This window comes from Pogona vitticeps, chromosome 1 (assembly GCF_051106095.1).
Source record: "Pogona vitticeps strain Pit_001003342236 chromosome 1, PviZW2.1, whole genome shotgun sequence".
NCBI lineage: Eukaryota > Metazoa > Chordata > Lepidosauria > Squamata > Agamidae > Pogona > Pogona vitticeps.
Window position 1 is genome coordinate 338,491,822 of NC_135783.1, and position 14,691 is coordinate 338,506,512.

At 43.6% G+C, this 14,691-nt stretch overlaps 1 protein-coding gene across 7 annotated transcripts in view; it reads right to left on the bottom strand.

The window, feature by feature from the left end:
• The window catches only part of BEGAIN (brain enriched guanylate kinase associated), a 252,169-nt gene that overhangs the window by 204,172 nt on the left and 33,306 nt on the right, over window positions 1–14,691 (bottom strand). Inside the window, exon 2 of one of the 7 annotated variants that reach the window (XM_072986675.2) lies at window positions 13,270–13,351. The exons of the other annotated variants lie outside the window; for them this stretch is intronic. The gene's annotated coding sequence lies outside the window, so the exon portion shown is untranslated. The remainder of the gene's footprint in view (window positions 1–13,269; window positions 13,352–14,691) is intronic. 7 annotated transcript variants of the gene reach the window in all.

Sequence of the window (14,691 nt, forward strand, 5' to 3'; positions counted from 1 at the left end):
GCTTCACAAATATAATGTTCCAAATTTTGGATTAAACAATTGTACCTATATCGCACTTTTGGCCCATCACCGCCTGGTATTATCTACACAGTGTTGGACACAGGTTCCCCAGGAAGAGGTAGTCCAGAATCCTTTTTACTGGTGATACCAGAGACCCAACTGGAGATGTTCTGCTTACAACAACTGGGTTCTGCAGCTGACCCCCATTTGCAGAACTCCTAAACTGCAGATGTGAAGGTGATCTTAGAGATGATAATGGAGACTGCAGTATTACAAAGCTCCATCAAATGGAAGATGAGTAGCCGGTAAGGATACCCACTGTGGTGTTGTGCACAGAGTGACAGATTAGGCCTCAAAAAGACTTGAGGTGGCAGGGAAACTTACTGGGGAGATGGTAGCACTAGAAAAAGCTCTCCTTAAATATCTCACATACTCTGATTGGTCTATTAGGATTGCTGGAAGTCGGTTCCAGTTTGACTGCACCAAACACGGACACAACCTGTTCCCAGATGAATGAGGAAGCTCTGTTCTGGTCTAGGACAGGGCATAGGACTACCTCTCCTTCCAGTCTAGTGCTCTTCAGATACTGTGAACTCCAACTTCCTCCACTCAGGACCATCAGATATAAGAACTGATGGAATCTGAAGATCAAAGCACCTGGAGAAGATGCAGCTGAGGAAGGCTAGTATAGGTATAGTATTTGCAATTACTGGAGGTTATATCCAGTGAAATAAACCTTGCACCACCCTCCTAGTGAACTGCAGGCTTAATTTTTGGCCTTTCAGACCCTCACTTCTAGGAGCTTGTTATAGAAGTGAGCACTAGGAAATGCATTCAGCTGTATGTCTAGCTGCTTAAGCTAGGAAGAAAGGGAATTAATGGCCACTTGACGTTGTGGGTGACATACAGTAAATCTGTTAACACATCAATTACAACTGTGGCAGACCACTGGAAACCTTGCCATTGTCTTTATTTTAAAGCGTGAACTCAGATTTGGACTGAGAAGCCGAGTTGCCCTAGAAAACTAAGCATCTTCTTCCAGAGAGAAACTCCAACAGCTGCAACTTTTGACTCTCTTCCCCCGTCTTGCATTCCTGAAGAGGATCCCCATGGTCTCGAGTGCATTATCTGCCAACTTCCCAGTTTGAAGAACAGGTGTAATTCTATTAACTAATCCTTAAGTTCTCAGTAAGCCCATTAACTTGCTGAATCTCTTTTCCATCCCTTTCCAAGAATTTTGCTTGAGATACCAGGTTTCAGTGGCTCCAGGGAGACAGCTGGCAAAACTAGTGGGCCAGACTAAGGAAGATGTAACCCTTCCAAAAGAGGAAGCCTCTAGCCAAAACTCTAAGCTAGAATACATCTGCGATGCTGCTGCCTCTTCATAATGAACAATCTCATTCTACTCCATTCTTGAAACTCTTGTCTTTATTCTTTCTGAAACCATGCTGAAAGGACAACCCAATCTCTCAGTCTTGAGGCTGGTTCAAGCCCAGTAAAACTCTTCAAGCTCTCCTCTCTTCTTGGAAACTGGTAGCATCAATTCCACCTTCCTTAAGAGAACACACTTCCATTACCTACAGTTCTAACCACTCTTTCATGAATGAAGTGTGAGAATTCATGCGTTCCTTCTTCACAGATCAATGCTGGATTTCTCAGCTCTTGATCTTAGCCATAATCCTGGAACTTGGCTTCCTTTCCTAGTTGGCCTTGTAGCCATGAAAACATGCAGAGAGATTTGCCTTTTTATAAAATCATCACCAATGTAAGAACACCTATTTTATAAAACAGAATAGAAAAACTTATGGCCGTCATTTTGCCTGGCCGTTGTATGTTGTAAGCAACTCTAGAAAATAAAGAAAAAGCAAATAATTACTTCCTCTGGGATACACCTGTGAATATATTTCACTTAATAACCCTCTGAGCATGGAAAATAAAGTAAGTACTGTATCTTTACTCCCTCTAACTAGATACTCTGTATTATTCACACCTTGGTAGAATTCTAGCCATCAACCCTTTAAAATGTTTGGATTAGAGATGGGCAACACTGCTGGTTAAGCGGTTTGCGCTGGTTTGTACTTCCCAGCCTCACCTCTTCTGGAAGGCGCCCACTCAGAGGTGGGGTCCAGAGGAGGCGGGGCAGGCAAGCTGTGAAGGTGTAGAGAGAGAGAGTGTGCCGTCCGCAGAGAAGACAGAGGAAAAAGAGGATGGAAAGAAAGAACAGCTGGATAGCAGTGAAAGTAATAAAGAAGAGAGGAAAGGGTTAACAGAGAGAGATGGGGAGGTAAAGGTGGAAGTGTGCTTGGCTGAAGGGGAGTGGGAGGAGCCAGAAGTGACAGTTGGAGGCAAGGAGAAGGAGAGAGAGGGTGTTGTGTGGTTTAGTGCAGTGGTAGAGGAATATGAGAGGAAAAAGAAAGATGAGAAAAGACAGGCATTTGAGAAAGTTCGTACCCAGGGTTTATTGAGAGACTTCCCAAACCTACGCGTGGGCGGACTTTTGCCTGATCCCGCACCTCACCAGTACTCACCTGCGCCTATACCAACCCATGAATGGAAAGTGACCGTAGCCCCGTGGAAAGGAGAAGAGCGGCAAGAACAAGGTGGGAGGAGGGAAGAGTTTGAAGAAGGTCCGGATGAGAGGGGGTTGATCAGGCACAAATGCTGTGGGACAATCTGTGCCAAGAGGAGTCCCCCACCCCCTCACTGGGGCTACAAGAAACCCTATGGGGCCCATCGCCGTTAACCCCTTGGGACTATGTTCAATGTTTGGAACAGGTTGATGAGGCTTTGTTGCCAAGTTGTAAACCGTTGGAACCGTTAAGAAACGTGCTGGAGGGTGAAAGAAGCAATAAAAATTCTGTTGTTAAAGTTATAAAGACTCAACCTTTATTATTTCCTGCTGATATGGAGGGGCCGCCTGAAGGGAAAGGCGAACCTTTTGACAGTGGCGCCCAACGTGGGGCGGCCCCTATGGCAGGAAACGAAGAGATAAAAGAGTTGAGGCAAACCGTTCAACGCCAAGCGAAATTGATCGAAAATTTAGCAGAGCAGCAAACGTTATTAACACGGCAGTTGGTACAATTAAATGTAGGAGAAGATAAAGCCAAAAGCGAACAGAAAGAGGTGAAAAACCCATGGGTAGCCAGTCCCACACCAATACGGATGCAGAAGATGAGTGCCTCAGATGACCCAGAAGCTTATCTGCATACCTTTGAAAGAGTAGCCACCGCAGCTGGGTGGCCAAAAGAGCAATGGACATTAATTTTAATACCCTGCTTAACCGGAGTATTACAAGAAGTAGTAGATACGTTATCTACACAAGAAGCAACTCAGTATGAAATAGTCAAAGGCGCCATTTTACAAACTTTAAATTTGACAGAGGAAGCATATCGCAAAAAGTTCCGAGAGCTCAAGTTCAAAACGGGGATGCATCCGCGCCCTGTAAGCCAGCGTATGAAAGCTAATGTTATTAGATGGCTAAAACCAGAAGAAAAAACGAAAGACGAAATAATAGAAATGTTTGTTATGGAACATTTAATATCTACGCTATCGGTGAACATGCGCAGTTGGGTGCAAAGAAACAGACCAAAGCGGTTAGAGGAAGCTGTTTGCCTGATTGAGAATTATTGCGCGGCCGAGGAAGGAGCGAAAGAATACGCCGGAACTACTTTTGAGAAGACACGCCCGCAAGACAAGATGGCGACCGGGAGCAGCCACGCGCCACGCGGTCCGTCCTCATTTTCGGTTATCGGCAGGGGAAGACCTCAGCATTTCGAACCGATGCGCCCTAAACCAACGCGCCCTATCACATACGACCAAAGGCTGTTCGAACCGGGCACCGGGCTGAAAGAAGGGAAGGACGGTAAACCCGTGTGTTTCGATTGCGGCCGCGTCGGCCACGTGAAGAGGCAATGCCCCGGACTGGACTGTTCTTGGGTAGGACAGAACGACGAACGAATTAAGATATGGGGATCAGAACAAGAGGGTTGGGAAGTGATGGCTACTGTAAACGGACACGAAAAGAGGGCATTGATTGATACGGGGTGTAGCAAGACATTGGTTCGGCAACTGGAGGGAGTGGTTATACCAGATGATTTAACTGTAAGGTGTATACATGGAGATTCAAAAAAATACGCGACTACTTGGGTAGACGTGCAAATCGGTAAAGAGTGTAGAAGAATGAAAGTGGGAATTGTGCCGGGGCTTTCGAGAGAGATGCTGTTGGGACGCGATTGGGAGGGGGCGAGTGAATTGCTTAAGAGTAAAGAAGGGCTAGCCGGAGATTGTGACATTAATAAAATTGAAACTGACTTTTTAAAAGGGGCCTCACGGGATCAAATGAGACTATGGCAACAAGACGACCCGACCTTGCAAAAAATATTAGATGAAGCCCAACCTACAGGATCCGTCATGCCTGGGAATACAGGATTTGAGATAGAGGAAGGCTTATTATATCGAGTAAACCAAGAAGGGGAAAAACAGTTAGTGGTGCCCATGAAATGGAGAAAAGATATATTAAGAATTGCTCATGATATACCCACTGCTGGCCATTTAGCTGTCGATAAAATGAGTGCTCGCATAACTCAAAGATTCTGGTGGCCAGCGTGCAATAGTGATATACAACAATTTTGTAAAACGTGTAAGGAATGTCAAATGACTCAAACTAAACCCAGACCAGGTGCGCCGTTAATGCCAATGCCTCTGATAGACCACCCATTCGACAGAATAGGAGTTGACATTGTAGGACCCCTAACGAAATCAGCGGGCGGACACACCCATATCTTGGTATTAATTGATTATGCAACAAGATATCCAGAGGCAATACCATTGAGATCCACGAGTGCTAAAATAATAGCAAGAGAATTAATGCAGGTTTTCACTAGGTTAGGGTTTCCCAAAGAAATATTAACAGATCAGGGGAGCAATTTTATGAGTTTGACGTTGAAAGAAATGTGGAAGCTTTTAGATGTAGAACCAATTCATGCTTCAGTCTATCATCCTCAAACAAATGGATTAGTGGAACGATTTAACAAAACGTTGAAAGGCATGTTACGTAAATTAGTGATAGACAAACCCCGAAAGTGGCACCTACTGGTGGCACCACTCATGTTCGCAATCAGAGAAGTGCCACAAGCTTCCACGGGATTCTCACCATTCGAAATGATGTATGGTTGGAACCCTCGAGGGATTTTAGATCTAATAAAGGAAAAATGGGAAAGCGGAACAGATAATTCCCAGATGACGGTACAGCATGTTTTAGAAATGAGGGATCACTTAAAGAAAGTAGCAGAAATGGCTAAAGGTAATTTAGAACAAGCTCAAGCCGGGCAAAAGAAAAGATATGATACAAAATTGTCTCCAAGGTCGTTTGTAGCAGGTCAGAAGGTCTTACTATTATTACCTGCTGACAATGCTAAATTGTTTGCACGGTGGCAAGGACCTTATGAAGTCATCAGGCAAGTAGGTAAGGTAGATTATGAGATAAAAACACCTGATAAGAAGAAGAAGACAGGTATTTATCATGTCAATCTATTGAAAGAATGGCATGAGAGAGAAGTTTTGTGGGGTGAAAGTATGGAAGAGGACTTAGGGCCAGAATCATCCCTGTATCAAGAGGAACGAATGGAGATTCCTTTGGGGGAAAGTTTAGATGAAGTACAGAAAGCACAAATAAAAGAGATAGAGAAAGAGTTCCAAGATGTCTTTTCCACCAAACCGGGACATACCCGGATGGCAGAACATCGTATTAATACCAGAGAAGGAATGGTGGCCCGTAGCGGAAGTCGAAATTGGCCCTTCCACCTAAAAGATGTTATCAACAAAGAAGTGGATGAAATGTTAAAATTAGGAATAATTGAACCCTCGAATAGTCCATGGAGAAGTTATCCAGTAGTAGTCCCAAAACCCGATGGGAAAATAAGATTATGTATTGACTTTAGAAAACTCAATGAGGTATCAAAATTTGATGCATACCCAATGCCACGCATTGAAGACTTATTAGAAAAGCTAGGGGGCGCTAGATACCTCAGTTCGCTAGATCTTACGAAGGGTTATTGGCAAATTCCTGTGAGGGCTGAAGATAAAGAAAAAACAGCATTTGTCACCCCAAAGGGGTTGTACCAATTTATAAAAATGCCATTTGGGTTACATGGAGCAGGGGCCACATTCCAACGCTTAATGGATAGAGTTCTGGAACCGGTTAGCACGTTTGCGGGAGCCTATATTGATGATATACTTATTTTTAGTAAGAGCTGGGAAGAACATATACTGCACATTAGACGAGTATTAGAAGAACTCAAAAAGGCAGGATTAACGGTGAATCCCTCCAAGTGTAAGGTTGCCCAAGAGAAGGTGAAATTCCTAGGTCATGTTGTAAGTAAAGGGGAGATATGCCCCTCAGAAGAAAAAATTGACAAGCTATCTGATTGGCATGTTCCCAGAACAAAGAAAGAAGTACAACAATTTTTGGGATTGGCTGGGTATTACCGCCAATTCGTACCTAACTTTTCTGGTATTGCGGCCCCACTAACTGACCTCACCAAAAAGAAAATGAACAGGTATATTAAATGGGGTAAGTTAGAGCAAGAGGCTTTCGATAGGTTAAAATTTATTTTGAATGAGTTACCTAAGAGATATGCCCCTGATTTTTCTCTCCCTTTCATAGTACAGACAGATGCGTCAGACAGAGGTATCGGGGCGGTGTTGGCTCAAGAAAAATCTGGAATAGAGTACCCAATTATGTATCTCAGCAAAAAGTTGAGCCCTCGGGAACAAAAATATGCAACTATTGAAAAGGAAGCTTTAGCAGTGAAATGGGCTATTTTGACGTTGAAATATTATTTGTTGGGAGCGCCTTTTACATTAGTAACTGATCATGCACCCCTTCAATGGTTAAATAGAATGAAAGATGCCAACCCACGCTTGACACGATGGTACTTGAGTTTACAACCATATGCATTTCAGGTGAAATATAAAAAAGGGGTCAACCATGCTAACGCTGATTATTTTTCGCGACAGGGAGAAGGAAGTATGCGCGGTGATGAAGAGCGGACGGCCCACTCCTCCGGGGGGGCGTGTGAAGGTGTAGAGAGAGAGAGTGTGCCGTCCGCAGAGAAGACAGAGGAAAAAGAGGATGGAAAGAAAGAACAGCTGGATAGCAGTGAAAGTAATAAAGAAGAGAGGAAAGGGTTAACAGAGAGAGATGGGGAGGTAAAGGTGGAAGTGTGCTTGGCTGAAGGGGAGTGGGAGGAGCCAGAAGTGACAGTTGGAGGCAAGGAGAAGGAGAGAGAGGGTGTTGTGTGGTTTAGTGCAGTGGTAGAGGAATATGAGAGGAAAAAGAAAGATGAGAAAAGACAGGCATTTGAGAAAGTTCGTACCCAGGGTTTATTGAGAGACTTCCCAAACCTACGCGTGGGCGGACTTTTGCCTGATCCCGCACCTCACCAGTACTCACCTGCGCCTATACCAACCCATGAATGGAAAGTGACCGTAGCCCCGTGGAAAGGAGAAGAGCGGCAAGAACAAGGTGGGAGGAGGGAAGAGTTTGAAGAAGGTCCGGATGAGAGGGGGTTGATCAGGCACAAATGCTGTGGGACAATCTGTGCCAAGAGGAGTCCCCCACCCCCTCACTGGGGCTACAAGAAACCCTATGGGGCCCATCGCCGTTAACCCCTTGGGACTATGTTCAATGTTTGGAACAGGTTGATGAGGCTTTGTTGCCAAGTTGTAAACCGTTGGAACCGTTAAGAAACGTGCTGGAGGGTGAAAGAAGCAATAAAAATTCTGTTGTTAAAGTTATAAAGACTCAACCTTTATTATTTCCTGCTGATATGGAGGGGCCGCCTGAAGGGAAAGGCGAACCTTTTGACACAAGCCAGGAAACTGCCTCTGAGTGGGTGCCTGCTAGAGGAGGTGGGGCTGAGATGTGCCAAACCCCTGTTAAGATGAAGTACGAACTGGCAGAAACTGCCAAACTGGCAGTACATCCCCATCTCTAGTTTGGATAATGTGAAACTGTGACTCCATACTCAACAAAAGAAGGGATTTTGCTGACATACCCCTTCCTCCTTAATCTGGTGAGGAGGGTGGGATTATATTATGGAAACTGAGAGCAATATCATCAGGTAGATGCTTAACAGGGTCACCCAAAGCAGAATGGTCAAATCTGAGCCACTGAGACTATGATGCATCCATTCTCTTCAGGAACTGATAGTTTCCCTTACTGCTTGGGTCTGTTCTTTTCCAGCTGTATCCTTTTTCAACAGTGCGGTCAGTTCACATTAACTTTCTACAGGTTCAGCTTTTCTTACTACTATAAATTTGCATGCTTGATTTTAGTTCTGTAAAATTCAGCTGCTACTTCATAGAGCCGAATAGATAATTTACTTTCTTTTGAATGCAAGATTTTAAACCTTTCTTAATAAAGAAAAACTCACTTCAAGGCCTATGTCTTTATATCTACCTTACATCCTTAAATTGCCAGTTTTTTTGGTGGCGGCCATTGTAAGTACGTAGTGTGTGATGGCCAGCATTTAAATATCCCCACTACCAGGATTGGGAATCCTAGTACACTGAAGTGTCTAACAACTCTGATTCATGCCAGAACATATCTCTGGTCCTTCTGAACAAGGCCTACCATCTTAAAATTCATATCCACGCAATGGCCTGAAAAAGTTCCACTGCTCCCTAATTTTGAGGGCTGGACCTTGGTCTCGGCTTTTGAACTAGTCAACCCTGAAAAACACTCCCCACCTGGCCTTTCACACCTGCAATGTCCATTTTCCAGAATAAGCCCATACCAGGACAAAAAGGCTTGCCTCTTAACTTCTTGAGAAGATAGAATGCTTTCCTGGTCTGACTATGCATTCCTGTCACAAGTTCTGTGCAGTACTGGACAGACAGGTTGGTACTTAGCTGGAGCCCTGAAAACTACTCGATAAAATCTTGGCATTAGAGATGAGAGTATTAGTATTCGTATATGAATATACGAATACGAATATCTCCATCCCAGCTGGCCCTAATGAGGGACCCGCCTCCAGGACTGGACTGTCCACTCACAGTGGTTCTGCTTGTTCTGCCAATGGTGCCAAGAGCTCTGCTGTCTTCCTGCTCAGCTGGCCACTCCAGCATGGGGCGGGAGAATGAGTCTCCTCACATGGCTGCTGAGTGGCCACTCGAGCAGGAAGACAGCAGTGGGATCATCACTGCAGTGGGATATGTGAATGGCCTGTACGGTCCCAGAGGCCGGACCCTAATTAGGGCCAACTGGGACAGGGATATTTGTATACAAATATGAATATTCCCATCACTACTTGGCATCTATAGTGCTGGCCACATTACCGAAACCGCTCCTGGCCCATCTAATTGCCTGTCCCACAGCACATTCCACACCTAGCCCATCATTCCAGATAGATGATGGACTCTTAGGTGGAGAAGGAGACACTACATAGCTTCAGGAGGCACGTCTTGATATGCACGTTAACATAATAAGGGTATTCACTAACAGCTCTTTCATTTGCTGGGGCAAAGTTAGGTCATTTAAATGCTGTGCCACTGTAGTGTGCTGTGGATCATTTTACACCAGGCTCCAAAAAACATCAGCACATGACTTGGCATTGATGTTTGTCACCAGACAGCCCTTTCCTCTGTCTGCAACACTCTGATATTTTGGCTTTCTATGGGAAAATAGGGAAGAAGGTGAAATAGAAGGGAGAACACTTCCAGCAATATTCAAACACTACCTCTTTGACACATTAATAACTGGATATTGGACACTGGACATAGTGCACAAAAGTTGCGTATTCCAAGATCATTTGCTGGGGCTACAGTTAGACTTTTACAAGGTGTAACTGTGTCATACAAGGAGCTTTCTGTTAGCTTGAAAAGTAACAAATTTTACTTGGCATAAACTTTCATGCCTGGAGTAAAGTGTTGAGAGAAAAAACATTTATACAAACATAAAGATAACAGAAGGAAAGCCATTGGTTGATTCAGGTAGGTGATAGCCTTATCATTGACTGTGAAGGATTATTAGAAAACCCTGGAGTGGGGTGATAAATAAAAATCTTAGTGATATTTTCAAAGAGTTGTTCAAGGATCCCTGGTGGGTAATATCTATGCACAGGTTAATAGTCGTATGGTAGAGAAGCGATTTCTCTAAGTTAGCTATAAGGAGACTCATCCTTAGTTTGAAGAAAGACATTTGAGGGGCTGATGAGAAATAGGAATTCAAAAATTGCAAAAAGAGAAAACTATGTAAACACACCATAAAGCACACAAACCATAATCACAATACAGACAAACTTACATGGATAGTTCAATTTACAGAAATACTGTAGTAAGATTTTAAAAAGCTCCTGTCTCTGTTCAAACCAAGGGAGATAGAGTTGACCTCTTGATGCATTCAGCCATTTTGCTTTTGAAACTGTCCTTAAAGTTCTTCCATTCTAAAATGGCTACCTGGAGGCCAAAGACAAAATGTTCTGGGAGACTAAAGTGTTCCCTGTTGTTTTCTGATATTGCTTTTAATATTAGAGTTGTGCCCATTTGTTGTTCTCTGCGGGGACTAGCCTGTTTGTCCAATATAAAATGCTGAAGGGTATTGCTAGTGCAAGGTAACATATAGTGTGTCGAAGGATGAGCAGGTGCCAGAGACCAACTTTGTTCCTATGTTGACACTGGAAATATTACAGGATCTAATAATGTATTGGAGGTTCTTTGGAGGTTCCTACATCTTTGGAGGTTCCAACACCTGGTTTGAGACACATTTTTACTACAGCCATGCCATCTGCAGTACCAGCACGTTCTCCTGATTAATAACTGTCATATTTATCAGCTATGGGGCAAGCAGTACCAGGTGAGTCAGGAGAACAACTGACAACCCCTATTACTGCCCAGCTACCAAAATTGGATGGGTTTACTTACTGAAGAGTGCTATCCCCCCCCCCAAAGAGTGGAATGATTTCTGGATATCTGCAAAAGGCCAAATATGCTTTGCTCTGAGGGGTCCTTCTTCAGAGCAAGACATTACAGAAGTGGACAACCACAGACTTTGCCTGCATATAGGCAGTTCTCAGGACTTCACAGGTGACAATAGCAGGTTTTGAAGGGGTTAACCTGACAGCTCTCTAGAGAGCTGAACTGGCTGATTTTATCTCATTAAAACCCTAGCTCTCCTATCTATGAGAGGGAAAGAGAGAGCAATATTGTGATGTGTGTGAAAAAAAATGTTTGAAGAGTATGGGTGGCTCAAGAAGAAGTACACAAATTCATGAATTACAAGTTTAACCATGATGTTTACGTGGACACTGTGTTTAGTTAGAGGAAGGATTCCTCTACATGTCAATTGTTGTAAAACAAGAGGACAAGAGATATTGTATGCTGTTGGGTGGATTTGACTTAAATCAAATTGATTTAAAGCATGATTTAAATTATTAAAAATCAGATTTTTAATTTTTTTTTTTAAAAAATCAAATTGATTTGCATTTTTAAAAAAATCACTGATTTTTATCCACCCTGGTATATTGGCTTTATATCTTGTTTGTGAGCCTTCAGAAGTCATCTGGTTGACCCCTGAAGGAAAAAGGATGCTGGGTTTGGCAGAGCCTAGATCTGATTCAGCAAAACTTCTCTGACAGATGGCCATCAATGCTCTGATTGGACAAGGAGGGGCAACTTTCAGGACATAAGGTGTGCAGTGCTGCTGATATACAGAGACATAGCACTATAAATTTGGATGGGACCCCAAGGGTCATCAAATACAACCCACTGCCAAAGCAGAATCGGGAGTAAAACCATCCAGGACATCTGTTTAAAGCTTCCAATGAAGGAGCATCTACTACCTTCTAAGACAGTCCACCCATTGTTGAACAGGTCTCACTATCAAGAAGTTCTTCCTAATGTTTAGTCGAAATCTCATTTCTTGTAGTTTCAGCCCACTTGTTCAGGGCTTTTCTGCTGCTCCCTTCTGGAGCAGCAGAAAACAAGTCTGTTCCATCTTTCTTGTGGAAGCCCTTCAGATATTTATAGATGGACATCATATCACCTCTCAATCTTCTCTTCTTCAGGTTATGCATGCCTAACTCCCTCTACTATCCACCCAAAGGCTTGGTTTCCAGACCCTTTACTGTCTTTGTCACGTTCCGCACAAAGTGTATCAAAAATTATTGTTATTTAATGATTTTATGATTTTGTAAGCCGCCCCGAGTAGACACTGTCTAGGGGGGTGGGGTATAAGTCGAATAAATAAATAAATGAATAAAATCTGCCAAACTGTATGGCTACTTGCAAGCGATAATAGCAGTAATTGCAGCTGTCCTTAGGGATAGGTATTTTTGATTTTTTGGACTACAAATCCCATAATTCCCCATCCTGGGAGTTTGATGTAAATTATACACATTCCAGACTGCTAAATGTGGTTCAGCAGGAAGAAAAGGACCAAACTGGAAGGCCTTGAAGCTTAGCTGGGCCTCGCTCCACTTCAGCTTCCTCTTCCTACCCCAGTACTAGCTGGGAGCTTTCTTTCTGAACAGGAAGCTAAACCTCAAGGCCCTTTCAGTTTATATCTTTTCTCCCAGGAGAGCCACATTTAGATGTCTGGAAGATTTGTGTAAATTAGATAGTATCCCAGACTGGGGAAGTAAGTGATTTGTAGTCTAAGAATTTTTTAAAAATCCCATTCCTAGCTGCCCTCATGGCTTCCTCATGCCAAAGTGAAAAATGGTGCATATTTTCAGATCAATTCAGAGTACATATAAAATGGTATTCTCCACTGTGGGGCCTGCTGGCCTGGGAAATCAGAGCAAGGTGGCGTGTAAAATCAACCTCTGATACGACACCATCCGAGAACAGAGGCGCCCAGGGCCGAATTCTCACTCTAGCAGACTGATTTCAGATTACTTCTGCATAGGTTTGCTCAAGCACCTCTCTTGTTCGCTTCAGGTAACTCGAGTGGAACGACATGGACAAACCCTGTATGAGGAGCTGTCATTCGAAGAAAATATTGGCAAAGTCATTTAGGGACGGCGATGGCATGGTGGTGACTCATCTAGGGAAAGTATCTTCTGTATGCAGCATGCAGAAGAATAATGAGAAGGAATGAGAGGCACGGACAGCCCATGAAATCACAGAAGGACTCCAAATCAGATGCGACAAGACTCCCCGGCCTTAATTACCACAATCTCACAACTGCAGCAAATGCACCAGCACATAAATGTTGACACTCCCTGAAGCATGGCATTGTGTTCAAAAGAAAGAAAGAAACAAGCAAACCCTATCCTGCAGAAACACTGTCAGCATCTTCACTGAGGTGGAGGCAGGCAACGCGTGTTATGAGGATGATGTGGCATTAATCCTATTAAACCAAGCGAGAACAACAGGGACAACAATAGCAAAACAGATTTCAGCCAGATCTAGAGGGTTAACTGGGTAATTGTGTTTTCCATCCATCCATCCATTCTTCCCGTGGCCTTTTTTTAAAATTGTGGCATGTCAGCACAATTTGTAGGCTTCGAGTAACTGCTCAGCTATTCCCTTCCTTGAGAGATTATTTTCATATGCATACGCTCTAATTTGGGTTTCCAAATGAGAATATTCTAAGAAGAGAGGCACTCCTGTTTCCCCAAAGATGCAGAATTCATTAAAAAAAAAGAAGAGTGTAGTGGGGGAAGAGTGGGGCGAGAAGGTGAAAGGACAATTCATTAAAAAAAAAAAAAAGGAATATGTGTCTGTCTATGCCAATGGACTGGGGACTCAGTTACAAGAAGTGATATTTTTCTACAACAATAAACATAGAAGACAGAGGACATAGAAGGATGATAGTCTCCAGTGCTGCACGTTCCTGAGTCCAGAGGTTAACTGACTCGAAAGCTACTTATATTTTGTTCTTTCTTTTCCTTTCTTCAGAATTCCTATGAGCTGTTACATATTTTTATTTTTAGAAATCAAAAACAACTATTCAGGCTTTCTGAGCACTTCACACTGGCCATGTGACCACGGAAAGATTGTCTTCGGACAAACGCTGGCTCTATGGCTTGAAGAGCGGGATGAGCGCCGCCCCCTAGAGTCGGACACGACTGGACAAAAATTGTCAAGGGGAACCTTTACCTTTACCTAATCTCCATAAATGATTACAAGACAACGCTCAAGCTTAAGAACAAGAGTGGGGGAACCTCTTTCCCAACCTTGGGTCCCCAGATATTCTTGAACTGCAACTCTCAGACACTTTCACCGCTAGCTGTGAAGGGCTTCTGGGAGCTGCAGTCTAAGAACACCTGGGGAGTCTAGACAGGCCAGGAAATAGATGTGGCTATTAACTTAGAAATGGCAGGGGCTCTATGATTCCCAGTTGGGTGGGTGGGAGAAAAGGAGGAGTCAGAAATGAATGCCAACAGCAAATCAGAACCCTCTCAGAGTTTAGCAAAATCCCTTTCTTATGCCCAGCCGACACAGTGCACAGATTTTGGGAGTTATAGTTTAGGCAAGGAATTTTTCTAAGATTCGTGTTGGCCAGAATCACCACCAAAGTTCCAGAGTCTTGCAGTTTAAATGGAGAGGGTGTTTCCCCAGAATCTTTCAGAGGCACCTCCTGCCCTCCTCAGATCATAAACTACTTGTGGGAGGGAAGAACCTCTCTTCAGAGGGAGGAGGAGACTTACAACCATTTCCTGCAAGCATGCCCTACCATTAGCAGTG